Here is a 23,173-nt window from a genome sequence, read left to right on the forward strand (position 1 = left end):
AGTTCTGGCCGAGTTCTTGCAGCAAGAAACTCAGTCATGGCTGGGCAGTGTACATCTTGAGACAGGCAAGGTAGTCAGTGATAACGGAAGGAATTTTATGGCTGCCATAGCCCTTTCACAACTCAAACACATACCTTGCCTGGCTCACACTTTGAACCTGGTGGTGCAGTGCTTTCTTAAAAATTATCCGGAGTTACCAGCCCTGCTCCTGAAGGTGTGAAGACTTTGCTCGCACATCCGCCGGTCGCCCATACACACCTGCCGTATGCTGAACCATCAGTGATCGCTCAATCTTCCACAGCACCGCCTAATTATCGACATTGCAACAAGGTGGAACTCCACACTGCACATGGTTCAGAGGCTGTGTGAACAGAGGCGTGCTGTCATGTATATGTGGGAGCATACGCATACACGGGCAGGCAGTTGGATGGCAGACATGGAGTTGTCTGGTGTGCAGTGGTCCAAGCTACAAGACCTCTGTCAAGTCCTTCAGTGTTTCAAGGAATGCACACAGCTGGCAAGTGCAGACGACGCCATCATAAGCATGAGCATCCCACTTATGCGTCTGCTGATGCAAAGTTTGACGCACATCAAGAAGCTGGCATCTGCAGCCGAGGAGGAGGGAATTCTTGATGACAGTCAGCCATTGTCTGGTCAGGGAACTGTCCAGGACGAGGTGGCAGTCGAAGAGGATGAGGAGGAGGATGATGGGGATGACTATGTATGGGAGGAGGATGCTTCTCAGGGGCCACTTGAAACTGGTGGCGTTGCAAGGTCAGGTACAGGTTTCTTGCGGGACACTTGTGATGTGGATTTCCAAGAAAGTGCTCCTCAATCCAGCAGCACCAGTGAATTGACACCAGGAACATTGGCCCACATGGCTGAGTATGCCTTGCGTATTCTAAAAAGGGACCCCCGCATTGTCAAAATGATGACCCATGACGATTACTGGTTGGCCTGCCTCCTTGATCCACGCTATAAAGGGAAAATTCAAAACATCGTGCCACATGAGAACCTTGAGCAAATATTGGCTAGCAAACAAGCAACTCTTGTAGACCGTTTGGTTCGGGCATTCCCAGCACACAGAGGCGGTGATGGTCCTAACACTTGCCGTAGGGGGCAACATGATAGAGGTGCTAGAGGTGCCAAAATCCAAAGTGGCGTTGGACAGAGGGGTTTTCTGACAAGGTTGTGGAGTGATTTTTCAATGACCGCTGACACAACAGGGACTGCTGCATCTATTCAAAGTGACAGGAGACAGCATTTGTCCAGTATGGTTACAAACTATTTTTCATCCCTTATCGATGTTCTCCCTCACAGGTCATTCCCCTTTGATTACTGGGCATCTAAACTAGACACCTGGCCCGAATTGGCAGAATATGCATTACAGGAGCTCGCTTGCCCTGCTGCCAGTGTGCTTTCAGAAAGAGTCTTCAGTGCTGCTGGTTCAATACTAACCGAAAAATGGACACGTCTGGCTACCCAAAATGTAGATGATCTAACATTCATTAAAATGAACCAATCATGGATTGGCAATTCTTTTGCCCCTCCTTCCCCTGCTGACAAGTAGCTTGGGTGATAAATGACTCGCTTTTGCCCTCCTCTTACTGACTTTGCCAATTCCTCCATTTGCAGCTGCTGAATGTCCACCATAGGCCATTTTTATACCTCCCTAAATGGGCTGACTCCCCCCACAGGACCGTGGTCACCACTTGGCGCAAGCACCCGTGCAAGTGCCGTTTGCCTGGACAGGTGGGTGCGCCCACTCTACCTCTACTAAACAAAGCTGAGTTTGAATCTACAGGCTTTCGGCCTCTATCAACAATATGAAACTGCATTTGGCCTGGTTCTTGGTTTGGGCCTAGTGACGTCTGCTGCTGCCTCTTGGTTTCCTCAAAGAAACAAAGCTGAGTTTGAATCTACAGGCTTTCGGCCTCTATCAACAATATGAAACTGCATTTGGCCTGGTTCTTGGTTTGGGCCTAGTGACGTCTGCTGCTGCCTCTTGGTTTCCTCAAAGAAACAACGCTGAGTTTGAATCTACAGGCTTTCGGCCTCTATCAACAATATGAAACTGCATTTGGCCTGGTTCTTGGTTTGGGCCTAGTGACGTCTGCTGCTGCCTCTTGGTTTCCTCAAAGAAACAAAGCTGAGTTTGAATCTACAGGCTTTCGGCCTCTATCAACAATATGAAACTGCATTTGGCCTGGTTCTTGGTTTGGGCCTAGTGACGTCTGCTGCTGCCTCTTGGTTTCCTCAAAGAAACAAAACTGAGTTTCAATCTACAGGTTTTCGGCCTGTATTGAGAATTTGAAACTGTATTTGGCCTACTAGCTTGGTTGGGCAATACTAACGGTGTCTGCTGCTGCTTGTTGTTGTCCTCCACTGAACAAAGCAATGCTGCCTGTTTACTCCTGTTACCAATTTTTTTCTGCTTTTAGCCTCCTTTTTTATTTTGGGCCTATATCTGTGTTTCCTCCTCATCCTGCCTATTACCCAGCCACTGCTTGATGGTTCTGCTGGTACATTGACCCAGACCACTACATTCCCCTTGCACTCTACACAGCCAGAATCTGACCCTGCTGAAAGTCAGGTCCCCCTTCCCGCATACTATACCACCTTACACGGGGACAAAGAGGAAGGTGCATATGAAAGTGCAGGTTCCTTCATCAGGTGGGGGGGAATACTCGTTGGCGACATCACTGTCACAGGGCCCGTCATAGTACGCAAAAGTGTCACTGCCGGTGGGAGGCGCCCCCGCCGTCAAACACAACGCCGTACTTTGAGGGGCCCTGTGCCAGTGGCAATGCGAACGAGTGTGCCCCCCCTGCTTGCTCAGGATCACAGCACTTGCAAAGTTGAAATACTTACCTCTCCCTGCTCCACCGCCGTGACGTATTCCACATTTCCTGGGCCCAAGAAAAAATTGAGCCAGCCCTCCCCCCCCCACAACTTTAACCAAATGACCACCAATTTTCAAAACCTAACTATTATTATAAGGTTAATTAAGATTGACAAGCTTAAGTAACAATAATTGATGTTTATGACATTAAAATGGGCTCTGTAGGTGTTTTCCTGTCCTCCACTCACTGCCGACTTTTATTCCCCATTGACTTGCATTGGGTTTTGTGTTTAAGTCGGCCCCCGACTTTTCGCAATGATCGGCCGATTTCACCTGACCCGACTTTTGACAAAGTCGGGTTTCGCGAAACCCGACTCGATCCTGAAAAAGTAAAATTCGCTCAACCCTAATCCTCATTCCTCACTCATCCTTAGGCAACTTATTTTTGTCTAATCAGAGCTTAAAGGAATGATGAGCGATGGTTTATGATGTGTATCCGAACTCAATTCAACCTCTCAGGGACAATAGTCAAATTCAGCAGGGAGAGTGCATATTCTTATAATAAACACAACTTTTATTGATATCACTATCTAAAAGCGTAGAATATAAAAAGCCATATGACAAACAATATACAACATGAAGAAAGTACTAGTGCTCAAGATAAATCAGTGCTCAAATAAGAAATGGTTTGGTCTAACCAATATTGAAGATCATGCTACTGTTATGACCTGGTGGTTAAGAGGCCACACTGATATGACCTGGTGGCTAAAACGCAACATGGGACGAGCTCTGAGAAGGTGGTATCTCTACTGACCGCAGTCCCTAATCCTAACAACAACACTAGTAATAGCCGTGGGATGTTCCTGACTCTCCCTAGACACCTCTTCACAGCCTAAGAATTAACTACCCCTAAAGAAGGAAATAGAAAGCTATCTTGCCTCAGAGAAAACCCCAAAAGGAAAGATAGCCCCCCACAAATATTGACTGTGAGTGGAGAGGGAAATGACATACACAGAAATGAAATCAGTTTTCAGCAAAGGAGGCCAATACTAAACTTGATAGACAGAGAGAAAAGGATACTGTGCGGTCAGTATTAAAAACTACAAAAATCCACGCAGAGTTTACAAAAATGAACTCCACACCGACTCACGGTGTGGAGGGGCAAATCTGCTTCCCAGAGCTTCCAGCTAGCCTGAATATGACATAGTGACAAGCTGGACAAAAAGAGACATATTTGCAAGCAATAGAATCCAAAGCAAATGGACAAACAAGAACTAGCAGAAACTTATCTTTTGCTGACAAGGACAGGCCATATGAGAAATCCAACGAGAGAACCAAATCCAACCTAAGACATTGACAGCTGGCATGAACTAAAGCCCAGAGCTGGTTTAAATAACAAACCCAGGCATGGCGATCAGTGATGGCACCTGCTACAGCTACCTAAGGGAGCAGCAGTTCACCTCGAAACCACCAGAGGGAGCCCAAGGGCAGAACTCACAAAAATACCATTAGCAACCACAGGAGGGAGCTCCAGAACGGAATTCACAACAAGCTACTATCAGTAAGCCTGTAGTGAAGGAGAAGAGAAAAAAGCATAGCAGGTGCAGGGTCAGTACTATACTCCCCTCTCATGCCCCTGCATTGCTCCCACCCTCACAAGGGTAGTTTCCAAGTTCCATTATCTAGAGACATAGCTGAAGGGAATGGTAGAACAATTTTAAGGCAAAGATTTGCAGCACTTCACATTATCACTAATTGACTTCTCTGTGGTTTTGTATGAATTGTTTAGGTATTGACCAAAGCTTTTAAAAGAAACCTATCAGGTTAAAATATATGTCATGGCGGTACCTAGCAGGACTCTTCAGTTCCACCCTACTCATCATGGTCACCGCTGGCCGTGCACAGAATTAAATTCCATATTGACAAGAAAAGAGGTTCTACTCCATTACTGACCGGGAGATAAAGTTTGGCTATCGTCTCGTCACATTCACCTGAAGGTGTCTTCATATAACTGTGCTCCTCAGTACTTCGGGCCATTCAAAGTTCTCAGGCAGATCAATCTGGTAACTTACACATTTCTGCTCCTGGGGAGCCTGTGAATACCCAATTCCTTCCATGTTTCACTCCTGTAACCGGTTGTCTTAAACCACTTCTACAAGCCCATTGCATCTTTCTTCATGCTCATTTCTCGGGGTCCTTCAGATGTGTTTTAAGGGAAGGACATGCTGGGTCCAGAAAGGTTTGATGAATGACTTTTTGTGTGTCGATCGGAAGGGTTTCAGTCCTGATTAGGTGTCTTGGGAACCTGCTGACATCTACGCACCTCCTATTCATGAGCAATCTCTCCATTGGACCGGTCTAAAGAAGAGGGGGCATAAGGGTTGGTAATGTTGAGGCGGTAGCACATATGCCTCCTCAGCATTGCCCTACTCACCGTGGTCTCTGCGCAGCACTCCTCAGCATTGCTGCACCAGCTTATAATGTCCATCTGGCTTTAGGGGGGTATGGCCGGTATCTGCCGGAATTTAACCCTACTGTGTCCAAAAGAGATTAGGTTCCATGGCCTATCCCATATTAGCAGGATTTTTATTAGACGGTTCTTTCCACTACTCTTTTCCAGAACATCGGTTCCTAGCCTGCTAGTACCTTGTTTAAGCATATCTTCACATTTTGTCTCCCGTTATCTACTCAACTTCTTTGACTTCTCCATCCCTCACTCTTGCTTTGTTCTGTGAACCTGTGCTGCCTGACACAACCTCGGACCATCTGACTATGCTTTTGTCTTGCCCTGCTGTACCTCATAACTGCTCCTGTGACCATTTGGTCAGCTGCTGCGGTTTTGGGGACAACCCTGGAATAGGGTCTGATGTTTACCGGAAGCCTAGCCTATGATCACTATCAGAGGCCCTAGTGAAGACCCAGTAGACACTTAGTCACACTCTCAGTGTGAGCATCAGGACCAGCTGATGGAAGCCATCAATGTGTTGGCAATCCAGCTGTAGGACATGTCCACCACAATGTCCACTCTGCATTCCACTTCTACCCTGTCTGGCCAACCCTCTGGCGCATTTTGTAGTGTGTCCACGTGCAACAGCATTATAAAATTCTATATAAATATCAATTAAATGTTGTCTGGCTGCCTTACTGAACAGCAAGGCCACCAGAAAAAAATTACTTGCATTCACACTTGAGGTGCTCAATTTCAGTTGCAGGGGTTTGCACAGAACAAATACAGTTATTGTTAAACGACACAGTGAGTGGCTGCTCTAGTCACTCCCTGTCGATTATATCAACAGCTCCTTATGCAGTGCATTTGTGTAATGTGAGGTGTCAAAGTGCTGGGGATTGATTATAATTGCCTCTCAAAGCATAGTCAGGGTTGTCAGTAATGGCTCTGTGCATTCCCTTGAGACCTACTCCTCTGGGGATATAAGCTCATTTTCTCCCAGTAGTGTTACTTTCAGTAAGGAGGCCAGGCAGAGGCTTAACAATATTTACATGCAGAATAAATCTACTGTCTATATGCAGGTAAATAGCATTTTTAGACATGAAAGGTTACCTTTAATTTGTATAACTTTGAGGTTCCCTTTCCTCCTCTAGACTGATGATTTAAATTCGATGGCCACATAGTTGTCTCTATTTTATGGCAGAATGCTGAGTGTAATGACAAACAGTGCCTATCTCCAAAAGCAAATGTGGAACAGATTGTTTTTCTGCACCACTCTCAGGCTGCTGCTGGTGTCCTTCAGACTTGGACATCTAGAACATTTCTTAAAACACCCCAAGCTATGTATATTGCATATTACTAACCTCTCAGTGTCTACATTTCATCTAGCACAAGCACTATTCCCTCAAATGTAATACATGTGACTATTACATACTTTTACCAGCAGCTAATTTTATAGAAGTAACATTCTTGGCTACAGTATTATTCCGCTCATATCTGAACTATTGTCTTTGATCAAAACAGATACAACTATTGGGAGGCTAGCTTGCATGTTAGTAATATGTTTAGGTCACATGGCACATTGCATCTGTTACAGTCAATGTTTTTGTGTGGTTTTTTTTAATTGTCATTGATTTTGCTTTTGTTGGTTGTCCAACCATAAAATATAGTTTTCAGAAAAAGCCACCTGTTTGTTAATAAATAATAACACTATTTCTGGCCATCATATGAGTTGTGTTTTTCAATACTTTTCTGCATTGCAGGCTCTATCTCCAATTTTCAGTAGAATAGCTGCTTTGATATCTCCCATGCACAACACACACAGACAGGAGAATGTCTTGCCTTCCTACTTCTGTGTAACCCATGTTCAGAAGCAGCAATCTATAGGACATTAAGCAACAGTACTGGGCTGGAAGTCCATCTGGGTTTCACCAAGATGAATTTGAGCTGAATGATAAGTTTGGGTCTCAGGATGGGTGAGTAGAAGAAGTGGCTCATAAATGAAGGAAACCGCATGTGTCTATGAGAAGATACACAGCTCTGGCAAAAATTAAGAGACCACTGCAAAATGTTCAGTTTGTCTGATTTTTCTCTTTATAGATATATTTTTGAGTAAAATGTAAATTGTTCTTTTATTCTATCTATCTATCCATCTATCTACAGTATCTATCGATCGATATTACGTATTAAATAATATATACAGTTCTGGCAAAAATTAAGAGACCACCACATCAAATCCCTGTCATGAGCAGCACAATCTCCAGACCTGAGCCCCATTGAAAAGCTCTGGAATGTAATCAAGAGGATGATGGATAGTCACAAGCCATCAAACAAAGAAGAACTGCATACATTTTTGCGCCAGAAGCAGTATGAAAGACTGGTGGAAAGCATGCCAAGACGCATGAAAGCTGTGATTAAAAATCATGGTTTTTCCACAAAATATTGATTTCTGAACTCTTCCTGAGTTAAAACATTAGTATTGTTGTTTGTAAATGATTATGAACTTGTTTTCTTTGCATTATTTGAGGTCTGAAAGCACTGTTTGCTTGTTTTTTATTTTGACCATTTTTCTTTGTCAGAAAAAAAATACAAAATTTATTGCTTGGAAATTCGGAGACATGTTGTCAGAAGTTTATAGAATAAAAGAACAATTTACATTTTACTCAAAAATATACCTACAGTAAAAAGAGAAAAATCAGACAAATTGAACATTTTGCAGTGGTCTCCTAATTTTGGCCAGAGCTGTATATAAATCTACTGTATACGTAAAATCTATGTGATATATATGCATATATATAAATAAAATTGAGCTCTACATATTAGAGCATAAAATATATTATAACTGTGACAAAGATTTAAAATAACTAGAAACGTGGGAGGAAATCTTTACTGTTTAATGTAGAAAGAAATCACTGATTAGTTGTAACTGATGCCTTTAATATTTTGTTACATTGATTTCCAACTCCCCCTGGAAACAAATGACAATTCCAAATGTTTGTCTAGAAAAAACAACTGAGACAAAGCAAGAAATGGTTTATCAATGCAGCTGATGTAATAAGCTGCTGTTCGGAGTCAGGGTAAAAGTAATATACACATGCAGCTCCGTAGACGTGAATTATTCAACATTTTGGGTTCTCTTAAGCCTCAGGGGTCAAATTCTTCTGCTGTGTGCAGAATGACTTATTACTCACTGTAAAATTCAATTAAATCTGACTACCTAGCATGCGATTTAAACTTGGAGATTGCTAGGTGTGCTGTGAATTGTGAGACAAGGTCTTACTGAAGTAAGTCACTGGGACTACTTTTTATGGAAAATATGTCCAAAATTGGTTTACCTTGCAAAATATGGCTTTAAACATTTACAAGGTCAGTGTTGTTTTGCCCTGAATGCATATAAAGATATCCTTTTTTAATTTAAAAGAAAACAGAAACAAATAGGTTTTCCAAACATTTATAAGATGCGTAAGATGTATTATAAAATACTGTAATGCAATATAAACTATTTTACATTATACTCCTAAAGCGGTCCCATTATTTACACCGCCAAGCAACTCCCTGCAGTCTAAGCACTGTGATTGACAGAACTGCTCTGAGATTTCGGATTATTCCGAAGGCCATTTTTGCTTACACATTGCTTGTACGGTACTTGTATTTTCTGCTGATGCAAACTCTTGTACAGAGCATTAGCATCACAGACATAAGTTGGAGCTTATGGGCCATACTGCTACATTTTTAATATGGCCCCTACCTAATAATTGATAGTAATAGTGCCTTTTTATCTGTGACCCCCAACCCTATAGCTAAACCCCTGATGAGCATTAAAAAAGTGCAATGTAATTAAAAATACCCAAGTATGCATTTCCGTACAGATTTGCCCCTTTAAAATTAGTTGCACATGATCTGCTATGTAGATACGTGTGTTATTGTTTTTGTATATTTTGAATTAAGTCTGTTTTCTCAGCTAATGTTACATACAAAAAAATATATATTTCCCAATGGAATTTTGGCCAAAGGACTATCACCAACCTTAATCCAGATCTGATGAGTAGAAGTCCGGCCTTGGGTCTGTATAAGGAGATAAGCCTGGGTCTACACATTTATTTGGAGGCTGTGTTCTGTGATCTGTCCTTATTTATTGGGTCATGTGTGGTATTTGCAAGATCTTATGAAGAAGAAAGTGTAGCAGCACTGCCCCATAAGCGAGATCAAACATGAAATTAAGAGGTCACTATTAGAGCCCAGTATTCTCGGGAGGTGTTCGCATCCAGAATGATGACGGGAATATACAGCAGAGAATAGAAAAGAATGCGGCAACACCCGTGGAAGCGCCGGTGTTGGCGTGAAACGGCCGCCGTCCTCTCCCCGCTCACCTCACTTGTTTGTCGTCTCCCCCGTGCCATGAAGATGTGTTCACAGTTTCTTCAATAAAAGGAAAAATCTGAATCACAGGTCCGGTGAGTGTTGCCGCATTCTTTTCTATTCTCATGTGTGGTATTTGTATTTCAAATGCTCTAGGTTGGGGCAAGTATTATATAAACATGGTGTGGTGTCATATTTTGGGCTCCATTCAATAACTTTTTTTTTCCAAAATTATTGCATGAAACACCCTCAAAAGTCACAAAATTTTGAAACTTTTAGTGTTTTTACGCCATTAAAAACCAGCACAAGGCAGGACATAGTGCTACAAAGTATCCTCACTACTTCATCATATTTAACTTGCCTCCTGCGTCAACTAAATGTATACAGTGAAAATGATGTATGACAGAGCACACTGTGACTCCATCTGCATAATTATAGTCAATGGCCTCATCAGCAAATCCTATTTTCAGGTGACATATGCCCCAATGGAGACAGTGAACATAGGGTAAAACATGATATGAACCCTGCCTCAAACATACCTGACTGAAACTATACTGCCTGTGTCTGATGCTGCCCGTTAATAGGGCAGGATGTATCAGCTGTCAGGTTCCCTTTAAAAGGCGCATGATTGTAGTGCACAGTTCATCAAGACTGGCATACAAAATGCCAACCATGATGAATCCCGTCCTTTGTGTCGCCATCTCTGTGGTGCTGTCATGGGAAAAGGAAAGTCATGTTCTCTTTTAGTGCTTGTCTCACCGATGGGTTATTGCAGCAAAGCTACTCTAACCCATTAGATCTGAAGTAAGTAAAATGGCCACCAGATACATGTAATTCTTATTTCACACTACATTTCCGTAATCGTCTATGAAAGAAAATAGTTATGATGTTGCTCACAGCTACCCAGGGTTTGCTAATATATCAAATATTTCAATAGTTTCAAAGAAAAATGAAAGAAAATGGTAATTCACAGTTCTGGGGAAACCTGACAAGTTTTAATTTGTGTGACTAATAGAGGCAGAATTCCGCTACAAAATAATAAAAGAAAGTTATCCATATTGTTTCTAAACACACAGAAATCTACATTAACTTCAACCGAAAGCCAGTCAATTCTGTAGTTAGTAAGGCTGTAAATTACTTTTCTAAAGCATTCCAATAATACATAAGAGACAAATTGTCCTTTCAATCTCCCATTTCCATAAGTTAAATGCATTTCAGACTGCAATTCACTCAGTGTTGAGTGTGGCTGTGTTCTAATGTTATTTAAGTGTCCCATAAATGTGTGCTTTAATCAACACCCACCAGCAAATCTAGGACTTATCTAGGACTTATTAGATTTATTGAATAAAATCAACATTGGTAAACATGTCTGAAAACAACTGTATATGCAATTTACCATAGCTTAACTTGCACAATTCTTTTAATCTTGTTTCATTTTTAATGTCAGAGACATAGACTTAAAGGGGTATGATATATAATGTATTATGTATAATATATTTATGACATCTCCATAAGATATGGCGTAAAATGTATAATAGGTGGAGTGGATCTCGTGTATGTATCTCAAGAATGTGACTCTGTCATACACTGCTATGAATCGGTAGTCAATAAGCAGTTGGGGATATTTAGGGCACTCTCTTATGTGATAGAGGGTCTTGTAGGAGGAAGACAATGGGAGTGGGGTGTGTAAAGGGAACCTGCTGTAAGATCTCACCTCGTGAGGTGGATCCACTGAGACTCTGTTGCCTATTTTCAAAAATTAGTCTGTGCCTTATTTCATTAAGATTAATTTTATTGAAAGGTGAAAATAAAACTCCCATCTATATATATTTTTTTTTTATTAAATGTGTGTACATGCGCTTAATTTGGCATGAGTGTGTTAATATACTCACCTACTGCTGCTCTCTCCGGTGTCCAGCTCTGTTCTACTTCTCTTCTCAGTGATGTATTCTATGTGACCCAGAAGTGGCTTCAGCAATGTAACGACAAAGATCCATGGGCTTTTATTATTAAAGAGACTTACGGCACACAAAGATCATAGAATGAGCCGGCTAGTCGCAATTGTAATGATGTCACTGAGAAGTGGAGCAGAACGATTCTTGATGCCGGAGAGAACAGTGGTAGGTGAGTATATAAATACACTCACAGTACATTAGATGCATATATTCACACATTTAACCCCTTAATGACCGCCAATACGCCTTTTAACAGCGGCCGCTAAGGGTACTTAAACCACAGCGCCGTTAATTAACGGCGCTGTGGAAAAAGTGAATAGCGCCCCCCAAAGTCGGATTTTCTCTGGGGTCTCGGTTACCAGGGGTAACATGATTCGGGGTTTTTTTACCGACCCCCGAATTGCGATCGCCAGTAATTAACCGTTTACCAGCGGTCGCAAAAAAAACCCCAAAACGCGATTTCCCATTTAATTTCTCTGTCCTCCGATGTGATCGCACATCAGAGGACAGAGAAATGGGGTCCCCGATCACCCCCGATGGCCCCCCGATACTCACCTGTCTCCCCCGGTGCTCCTCGTGGCTCCCGATGGGTGCCGCCATCTTCTTCCGGCAAAAAAATGGCGGGCGCATGCGCAGTGCGCCCGCCGGCCAGCACCCAGGAGATCTTTGGTTTGGGGTCTTGGCTGCAGGGGGTAGCCGAGACTCCAAAGAACATGATCGGAGTCGGTTTTTACCAACCCCTGTTTTGCGATCGCCGGTAATTAACTGTTTACCGGCGACCGCAAAAAAAAAAAAAAAGCGATGTGTAATTCTCTGTCCTCTGATGTGATCCCACATCAGAGGACAGAGAAATAGGGGGATTCGGGGACCCTATCATACTTACCGGTGTCCCTGGGTCCTCCTGCGTCCACTCCTGCCGGCCGGCTTCTTCCTATGGAAAGAAAATGTCGGGCGCATGCGCAGTGTGCCCGCTCTCTGCTGCCATCTGCCGGCCGGCAGGAGAGAGGAGTTGGGGCTAAAATTAGGGTTAGGGCTAGGGTTAGGGCTAGGGTTAGGGCTAGGGCTAGGGTTAGGGCTAGGGCTAAATTTATGGTTAGGGTTGGGGCTAAATTTAGGGTTAGGGCTGGGGCTAAATTTAGGGTTAGGGCTAGGGTTAGGGTTGGGGCTAAAGTTAGGGCTAGAGTTAGAGTTGGGGCTAAAGTTAGGGTTAGGGTTGGGGCTAAAGTTAGGACTAGGGTTGCGGCTAAAGTTAGGGTGAGAGTTGGGATTAGGGTTTGGATTAGGGTTGGCATTAGGGTTACGTTTGGGATCAGGGTTAGGTTTGGGATTAGGGTTAAGGTTAGGGTTGGGATTAGGGGTGTATTGGGATTAGGGTTAGGTTTGAGGTTAGGGTTGAGATTAGGATTAGGTGTGTGTTGGATTTAGGGTTCTGATTAGGGTTATGGTTGTTTTGGGGTTACGGTTGCGATTATCCTTAGGGTTGTGATTAGGATTATGGATCGGGTTGGCATTAGGGTTAGGCCTCTTTCACACTTCAGTCTTTTGGTGTCAGTCTGAAACCGCCATTTTCGTCAAATAGCAGATCCGCCATTTTCGGGGGGCGGATCCGCTATTTTCCCATAGACATGCATTAGCGACGGATTGTGGCGGATGGTCGTCCGTTCCATCCGCCATGCAACGGATCCGTCGAGATTTGGCAGACGTCATCTATACATTGACGGCCATTGTAACGTTTTTTGTCTGCGCTGAAATTGCGGTTCGCGACGGATCCGTTGCATTCGTCATTCCATAGAATGGCCGCCTATGGGCGACGGATCCGTCGTTACAATCATTTCGGCGGATCCGTCGCCCCAATCCGCTTTTTCAATTGCTCATGCTCCAAAAAGTAGTTACTTTTCCCAGACAACCCCCAAGTAACGGATGTGTCAAAAAAACGGATCCGTTAGAACCGTTTTCTCAACAATATGGACGGATTAGTCGATCCGTCACTATGTCGGAGCTGACTGACGCCAAACAACTGAAGTGTGAAAGAAGCCTTAGGGGTGTGTTGGGGTTAGGGTTGGAGTTAGATTTGGGGGGTTTCCACTGTTTAGGTACATCAGGGGGTCTCTAAACGCCACAGCCAATTTTGCGCTCAAAAAGTCAAATGGTGCTCCCTCCCTTCCGAGCTCTGCCGTGCACCCAAACAGTGGTTTACCCCCACATATGGGGCATCAGCGCACTCGAGATAAATTGGACAACAATTTTTGGGGTCCAATTTCTCCTGTTACCCTTGTGAAAATAAAAACTTGGGGGCTAAAAAATCTTTTTTGTGGAAAAAAAATTTTTTTTTATTTTCACGACTCTGCATTATAAACGTCTGTGAAGCACTTGGGCATTCAAAGTTCTCACCACACATCTAGATAAGTTCTTTGGGGGCTCTAGTTTCCAAAATGGGGTCACTTGTGTGGGGTTTCTACTGTTTAGGTACATCAGGGTCTCTGCAAACGCAACATAATGCCCGCAGACCATTCAATCAGTCTGCATTCCAAAATGGCGTTCCTTCCCTTCCGAGCTCTGCCATGCGCTCAAAAAGTGGTCCCCCCCACACATGGGGTAACAGTGTACTCAGGACAAACTGGACAACAACTTTGGGGTCCATTTTCTCTTGTTACCCTTGTCAAAATAAAAATTTTGGGGATTAAAAATCTTTTTTGTGGAAAAAATTTTTTATTTTTATTTTCACGACTCTGCATTATAAACTTCTGTGAAGCAGTTGTGCATTCAAAGTTCTCACCACACATCTAGATAAGTTCCTTGGGGGGTCTAGTTTCCAAAATGGTGTCACTTGTGGGGGTTTCTACTGTTTAGGTACATCGGGGGCTCTGCAAACGCAACATAACGCCCTCAGACCATTCTATCAAAGTCTGCATTCCAAAACGGCGCTCCTTCCCTTCCGAGCTCTGCCATGCACCCAAACAGTGGTTTACCCCATCATATGGGGTATCAGCCTACTCAGCATAAATTGCACAATAAATTTTGGGGTCCAATTTCTCCTGTTACCCTTGAGAAAATAAAAAAATTGCAGGCTAAAAAATCATTTTTGAGGAAAAAAAAAAGGATTTTTTATTTTCATGTCTCTTACTTTATAAATTTCTGTGAAGCACTTGGGGGTTTAAAGTGCTCACCACACATCTAGATAAGTTCCTTAAGTATTCGAGTTTCCAAAATGGGGTCACTTGTGGGGGGTTTCTACTGTTTAGGCACAAACGCGACATGGTGTCCGATCTCAATTCCAGCCAATTCTACATTGAAAAAGTAAAACGGCACTCCTTCTTTTCCAAGCTCTGCGGTGCGCCCAAACAGTGGTTTACTCCCACATATGGGGTATCTACGTACTCAGGAGAAATTGCACAACAACTTTTGTAGTCTAATTTCTCTTGCTACCCTTGTCAAAATAAAAATTTGGGAGGGTGGAGTCTCTTGAAACATCCCAGACTTCTCTGATTGCCCACTCAAACCACATGAAAGACCATTTAGATTTCCACAGAACACAACTAAACAATTCATTTCTTGCCCTAGAGGACCAGGAGAATCGGAGCCGCAGGAAAAACATAAGAATAAAAGGTCTACCTGAGAGTGTCGCCACGGAAATATTAGAAAAAGCAACAAAAGAGAATTTTGCTTCATTAATTCCGCAAGAGCGATGCAATCAGATTGTTATAGAGAGGGTGCACAGATCCCTCAGACCCAAACCGAAGCCTGCCGACCCTCCAAGGGATGTGATATGCGGCTTATTGAACTACCTTGACACCTTTGCTATCCTATCAGCTTCTAGAGACTGCAAGTCTCTCGCCTACGAGGGGGCACATATCCAGATATACCAAGACATAGCTCCGTCAACTCTAGCAAAAAGAAGGATTCTCAAACCCTTTCTGCATGTCCTGCGCTCCAATAAAATTCTCTATAGATGGCTGTTCCCATTTGGTCTGACGATACATGGAGGTGGAAAACAGGTTACTGTTAGGAGCCCGGGAGATTTACTCAGAGTGTGGGATACCTTCAACTTAGCTGAAATGGACATCCCTTCGTGGTTGCCCTTAGATATGGACCAGCACTCTCTCCCACCTCTTCATGCCTTCTCTGGAGGTCAAGGTGACTGGTCACCGGCGAAGAGACACCTGTCCCCAAAACAGGGAAAAAGCGGAATGAAGAAGAAACTGCCTCCCTGAGTCAGATTAATTTCTCTAGGTTATGTCACATACCTCATGGCCTTCTGAGTTCCTACTCGCCTGCAATATTTGAGGTTTATGTTCTTCTCAATATGTTATTCGACTGTTTCATTTTGCTTGATAATATTTCTTCCTTTCTGCATAATCCACAGACTGCCACTCGTGCATTCATTATGTTTCTGCCTATCTGCAATGGGAGGAAGTTCTGACCCCCCGCCTCTGCAGCGGATAGGTACCTTTTTTGTAAATACAAGTTGTATTGCTTTTTTGGTTACGGTTACTGTTAATATTACTGTCTTCACTGAATTGTTGGTATGGAAAATATGCAAAAAGCTTTTCACCTTGTCCCTCACACAGCATGAGAAGAGATGACACCCCAGCCACCATAGTAGTGGCTTCTTATAATGTTAAGGGCATACGATCACCATGCAAGAGAAGTCAGATCATGAATCTCTTGCACTCTAAAAAATCCCATATAGTCTTCCTACAAGAGACACATTTTAAGAGAGATAGAGTCCCGGACACGTCTAGATCTCGCTACCCAACTTGGTTCCACAGCACAGGGAGTTCAGCATCTAGAGGAGTAAGCATAGCTATCAAAAAAAATTTACCCTTTACCCCACATGATAGCCTATCAGATCCAGAGGGTAGATATATTATGCTAAAAGGCCTCCTGGCGAACACTAGGGTCACCTTGTGTAATCTCTACGCTCCTAATAAAGACCAGGTCAGATGGTTATGCAAGACACTAAACACGTTAAAATTGTTCTCTGAAGGTCTTTTAATAGTGGGAGGGGATCTCAACATATCTCTCAACCCATTCTTGGATACATCTTCTGGTAGGTCTACTATCTCCCAAAAAATTCTGAAAAAACTACACCTCTCCCTACAAGCTCTAAATCTTTTAGATCCTTGGAGAACTCTTTTTCTTCCCGTAAAGACTATACTTTTTTCTCTCATCCACATAACAGTTATCATAGGATTGACTATTTACTAATACAATCACCAAACCTATCATTAGTAAAATCTGCAGAGATTGATATCATTTCCCTATCCGACCATGCCCCTATTTTCCTTGAGTTATCCATCTTAACGCTACCATTGCCCGCTAGGTCATGGACACTAAACGAGACATTGCTCGATTCTAGCTTTCAGCTTACAAAATTATCAGACACTCTTGACCTTTACTTCCAAGAAAATATAGATTCAGGACCACCCATACCTATGGTGTGGGAGGTGCATAAAGCGGTGATAAGAGGAGAACTCATTGCACTAAGTTCACATTTAAAGAAAGAAAGGCTAAAACAGACATTATCCATCTTACATCAGATCAATTCTCTTGAAAAGATACATAAAAGGTCTCGGGTGCAAGGGACTCAAGAGGAATTGATAACACTCAGGAACGATCTGAAAAATATACTGAACATCCAATCAGCCAAAATCTATATGAGGAGCAAACAGAGGTTCTATCTCCATGGCAATAAAAGCAGCAAGCTTATGTCTTCTTTGCTTAAGAAGTGTAAGGACAAGACATTTATCGCACAACTTAAATCCGAGAACGGTTCTTTATTGTCAGAAACCGCTGATGTTGCCAGGGAGTTTAGATCCTTCTATGAAAATCTCTACAACTTAAACCCTCCAGATCCTATACAAGATTCTGAGCCAGTTATTGATAAAATCAATGAGTTTCTAACCCCTTTTAAACTCCCCAAACTAACCAAAGAAGGTCACCCCCTGTTGACGTCCCCCATTTCCTCCAAGGAAATTTTGGACACCCTCGCTAATATCCCCAATGGCAAGGCCCCGGGTCCCGACGGTCTTCCCATCATATACTACAAAAAACTTATAAAACCTTTATTGCCCCATTTGGTCACCTTATTCAACTCCTATCTTCAAGGCCAACCCATACCCAAACAATCTTTAGAAGCCTTCATCACTGTTCTGCCGAAAGAGGGAAAAGACCCCAACCTATGTTCCAGTTATAGGCCAATATCGCTACTCAATGCAGACATTAAACTGTGGGCAAAAATTCTAGCGGGAAGGCTTGGTAACATCCTACCCAAATTGATACATCCAGACCAGGCGGGTTTTGTTAAGGGTAGAGAGGGTAAGGACAACTCGACCAAAATCATACAAGCTACGATGTTTGCCAGGAGCCGTAGTGTCCCCTTGGTTCTCATGTCAACAGACGCTGAGAAAGCGTTTGACAGGGTGAACTGGCGTTATATGGAAAAAGTTCTGATTAAATTTGGCTTACCAGAGCAATACATCACAGCAATTCTCTCCCTCTATTCCCAACCTACAGCTAGAATTCGAATTAACGGCACCCTTTCTGATAGTTTTGATATTAATAATGGGACTAGACAGGGTTGTCCGTTATCCCCGTCACTATTCATTCTAGTAATAGAGACGCTGATTCAGAGCATTAGACAAGAGGAAGGGATAGAGGGACTGAAAATTGGCTCTGTGGAACTTAAAACTAGCGTTCGTGGACGACCTGCTCTTCCTCATCTCTAACCCGCTCCAGGCCTTCCCGATTATTCTCAAAATATTCCATCGATTTGGTCTTCTTTCCAATTTTAAAATCAATACGGGGAAATCTGAAGCACTAAATATCACTCTCTCAAGATCCCAAATATCCTCTCTCAGCACCCAGACCCCTTTCTCATGGGCCAAGTCCTCCATTAAATACCTAGGGATCTTAATAACCAGTAACCCTATAGACCTCTTCCAAGCCAACTTTCTCCCATTATTGAAAAGAGTCGAGGCTCTAATGAAGTCCTATGGCCTACCCACGCTATCCTGGATGGGGCGCATTAATGTATTCAAAGCATATATTATGCCAATAATACTATATGCAATGAATATGGTTCCTATCCAGATACCTTTGACCTTCTTTAAGGGACTAAAATCATCTATATCTAAATTCATTTGGAAGTCGAAACCAGCCAGACTACCTTATAAATCAATATCTTATCCCATATCCTCGGGAGGGCTGGGAGTTCCTGATCCATACCTCTACTATAGAGCTATACATCTTAGCAGATGGCTGAAAACAATATCATGTTGGGAGGGAGGTGATAGAGATAATGTTGACCTGGCCCTGTTGGGCTCTCGAGGCATCCCATATCTTTGGTCTGAAGCAAAACCGCTAGCCGCTTGGGGATTGGATGAGGTGACCCTGACAACCTTGAGAATCAAAAGACTTCTGAATAGGGAGCTTCCATTAGACACCTTCCCTTCCACGTTGACACCCATTTGCTCTATACCATTTCTGATGGACCCAACTTTTAGAGACCCATATAAACTATGGACAAAACCTACCTAAGGAAACCCTAAGCGGATTTTACAACAAAAAATCCTTCAGAATGGGACGTGGCCTCCAGACACACCAGCCCAACCTAAAAACTTCCTACAGATACTACATGTCAAACGAACCATCTTGAAGTTTACACAGAAATACCCGACTAGGTCAAATTGGTCTTGGTTGGATGTGTTAACTAAATTTCCGCTTCCACGACTCAACATTATATCCCGCATATATTCTCATCTCTCTGCCCCCTCCTTACCAAACAAACCCTCATTTATATACTCATGGGAAACAGAACTTGGGACCTCTTTCTCAGAAGATAAAATCTCTAGGATGCTATCTAATGCTAGGGGTTTTTCTAGATGTATACTCTTTCAGGAGAATGTATACAAAATCCTAACTAGATGGCACTTAACCCCTGCAAAGCTTTTCCAGAGAGGTCTCGCTGATAATGAGGTCTGCTGGAGATGCCTAAATTCGTTAGGCCACCACACCCATATATTCTGGGACTGCCCCAAAATACAACATTTCTGGGAAAGAAATAGCTCTATTCTTAAAAAATTAGATTTAATTAAGTCAAGCCTTCGAGCGGCGGAGGCTCTCCTTTCCTGTCCATCCACTAACTATTTACCAAGGAAGCATTGCCTGCTTCCTCTCCTGGTGAGTGCTGCTAAACACCTGATTGCGATACACTGGGGGGACACTCCCCCCCCGCTCTATCGGAATGGTACACTAAAGTAGATCAAATCTCGCGACTCGAAGAGTTGTCAAGTTGGGAAGTCTCTAACCACGACTCATATTTGTCCACATGGGCTCCCTGGAAAAAATTTAGAGAGGATAGTGCTCTTAATTGCCCTTAACATCTCATCTTGTTTTGCTAGAAAGTTAGGGTACCGTCACACAGTGAAATTTCCATCGCTACGACGGTACGATTCGTGATGTTCTAGCGATATCGTTACGATATCGCTGTGTCTGACACGCTACTGCGATCAGACATCACGCTGAGAATTGTACGTCGTAGCAGATCGTTTGGAACTTTCTTTCGTCGCTTGATCACCCGCTGACATCGCTGGATCGTTGTGTGTGACAGCGATCCAGCGATGTGTTCGCTTGTAACCAGGGTAAACATCGGGTAACTAAGCGCAGGGCCGCGCTTAGTAACCCGATGTTTACCCTGGTTACAAGCGTAAACGTAAAAAAAACAAACAGTACATACTCACATTCCGGTGTCAGTCCTCAGGCGTCTCAGCTTCTCTGCACTGTGAGCGCCTGCCGGCCGGAAAGCGAGTACAGCGGTGACGCGGTGACGTCACCGCTCTGCTTTCCGGCTATGGCGCTTACACAGTGGAGAGAAGCAGAACGCCGGGGACAGACACCGGAATGTAAGTATGTACTGTTTGTTTTTTTTATGTTAACGCTGGTAACCAGGGTAAACATCGGGTTACTAAGCGCGGCCCTGCGCCTAGTAACCCGATGTTTACTCTGGTTACCCGGGGACTTCGGCATCGCTCCAGCGCCGTGATTGCAAAGTGTGACCGCAGTCTACGACGCTGGAGCGATATTCATACGACGCTGCGACGTCACGAATCGTGCCGTCGCAGCGATGGAAATTTCACTGTGTGACGGTACCCTTATTCATGCATCCTAGTTATGCCTAATTTCAACTGTATGTAACCATGCCAATAACAGTTTTCTGTCTTTGTACTTATTTGTCTTCTCCCCTCCTTCTTGTCCCCCTCGCTTGACCCTTCCTTTCCCTTATCTCCTGTTCCATTTATATGCTCTCCAACCGCATCATTCCCAACCCCTTTACTTTTGTTTTCTCTCAAATTGTTAGACTCATTGTCTTTTAGCGCCTGATAAAGCGGTCATCATATGGATAATAGACAAGAGAAAATCTGTTTTATTGTTGTAATGTTTCTTGTTACATTAATAAATAAAGAATTAAAAAAAAAAAAATTGGGGGGAAAAAAGATCATTTCTGTAGTATAAATGCAACTTTTTATTTTCACGGCTCTACGCTATAAACTTCCGTGAAGCACCTGGGGGTTTAAAGTGCTCACCACACATCTAAATAAGTTCCTTAAGGGGTCTAGTTTCCAAAATGGTGTCACTTGTGGGGGGATTTCACTGTTTAGGCACATCAGGGGCTCTCCAAATGTGACATGGCGTCCGATCTCAATTTCAGCCAATTCTACATCGAAAAAGTAAAACGGCACTCCTTCTCTTCCAAGCTCTGCAGTGTGCCCAAACAGTGGTTTACCCCAACATATGGGGTATCAATGTACTCAGGAGAAATTGCACAACAACTTTTGTGGTCTAATTTCTCCTGTTACCCTTGTGAAAATAAGAATTTGTGGGCGAAAATATCATTTTTGTGTAAACAAATGCGATTTTTTATTTTCACGGCTCTACTTTATAAACTTCTGTGAAGCACTTGGGGGCTCAAAGTTCTCACCACACATCTAGATAAGTTCCTTAAGGGGTCTAGTTTCCAAAATGGTGTCACTTGTGGGGGGTTTCCACTGTTTAGGCACATCAGGGGCTCTCTAAACATGACATGGCATCCGATCTCAATTCCAGCCAATTCTGCATTGAAAAAGTCAAACGGCACTCCTTCTCTTCCAAGCTCTGCGGTGCGCCCAAACAGTGGTTTACCCCCACATATGGGGTATCGGCATATTCAGGAGAAATTGCACAACAACACTTATGGTTAAATTTCTGTTTTTAAACTTGAGAAAATAAAAAAAATGGTTCTGAAGTAAAATGTTTGCAAAAAAAAGTTAAATTTTCAGTTTTGCCTTCCACATTTTTTCAGTTCCTGTGAAGCACGTAAAGGGTTAATAAACTTCTTGAATGTGGTTTTGAGCACGCTGAGGGGTGCCGTTTTTAGAATGGTGTCACACTTGGTTATTTTCTATCATATAGACTCCTTAAAATGACTTCAAATGTGATGTGGTCCCTAAAAAAAATGGTGTTGTAAAAATGAGAAATTGCTGGTCAACTTTTAACCCTTATAACTCCCTAACAAAAAAAATGTTGTTTCCAAAATTGTGCTGATGTAAAGTAGACATGTGGGAAATGTTATTTATTAACTATTTTTGTGACATATCTCTCTGATTTAAGGGCATAAAAATACAAAGTTTGAAAATTGCAAAATTTTAACATTTTTTGCTATATTTCCATTTTTTTCATAAATAATCGCAAGTAAAATCGAAGAAATGTTACCACTATCATGAAGTACAATATGTCACAAAAAACAATCTCAGAATCAGCAGGATCCATTGAAGCGTTCCAGAGTTATAACCTCATAAAGTGACAGTGGTCAGAATTGTAAAAATTGGCCTGTCATTAAGTACCAAATTGGCTCTGTCACTAAGGGGTTAAATAGACAAAATATAGATGGGAGGGTTTATTTAAGAGCAGACATATTTGCTAGTAGTTTGTGTAGTAATGGTGCCTTTATTTTTCTCATTCATAAGCCATAAAAAACAAATATATGATTTTCAGTTTAAAGAGCAATTTAAATAAAATAGGTGTCCATAATGTCTATATGAAAGTCATCTAATTGTTAATGATGTAACATCAATTCTCATAAAGGCAAATTTATTATGTCTGGCTGCTGTGTGAATGCTGAGAAAGATCAGTGCTGTCATGTCAAACTATGAATAAATGTCTACAGTTATACTGAATATGCTTTTAACAAAATGATGGCATAGTCTATTTTAAGGGATACACTTTAATTCAGTAATAGTTTTCACATGATCCACATGCTGGTATTATCACTAACTACTTACAATAAAAGCAAAGTTCTGTGATCATCGCACTTACAGATTAAATATTTTAAAAGGAATTTTTTTTATATTCGGTCACACATAAGTTTTTTGTAACTTGATAGTGTTCTCTCTTCTCGTGGGCTAAAAGTTGTCTACTGTGAGCTGTGGGAACTAGCACCTGACATACAATTTTTTTCACTCACTGGAAGGACTGTTCAACCATTCTTTTTAACCAATAAAGATTAGATAGCCATCATTTGGCGAACAGCAATCT

Source organism: Ranitomeya variabilis, chromosome 2, assembly GCF_051348905.1.
Source record: "Ranitomeya variabilis isolate aRanVar5 chromosome 2, aRanVar5.hap1, whole genome shotgun sequence".
Classification (NCBI taxonomy): Eukaryota; Metazoa; Chordata; class Amphibia; order Anura; family Dendrobatidae; genus Ranitomeya; species Ranitomeya variabilis.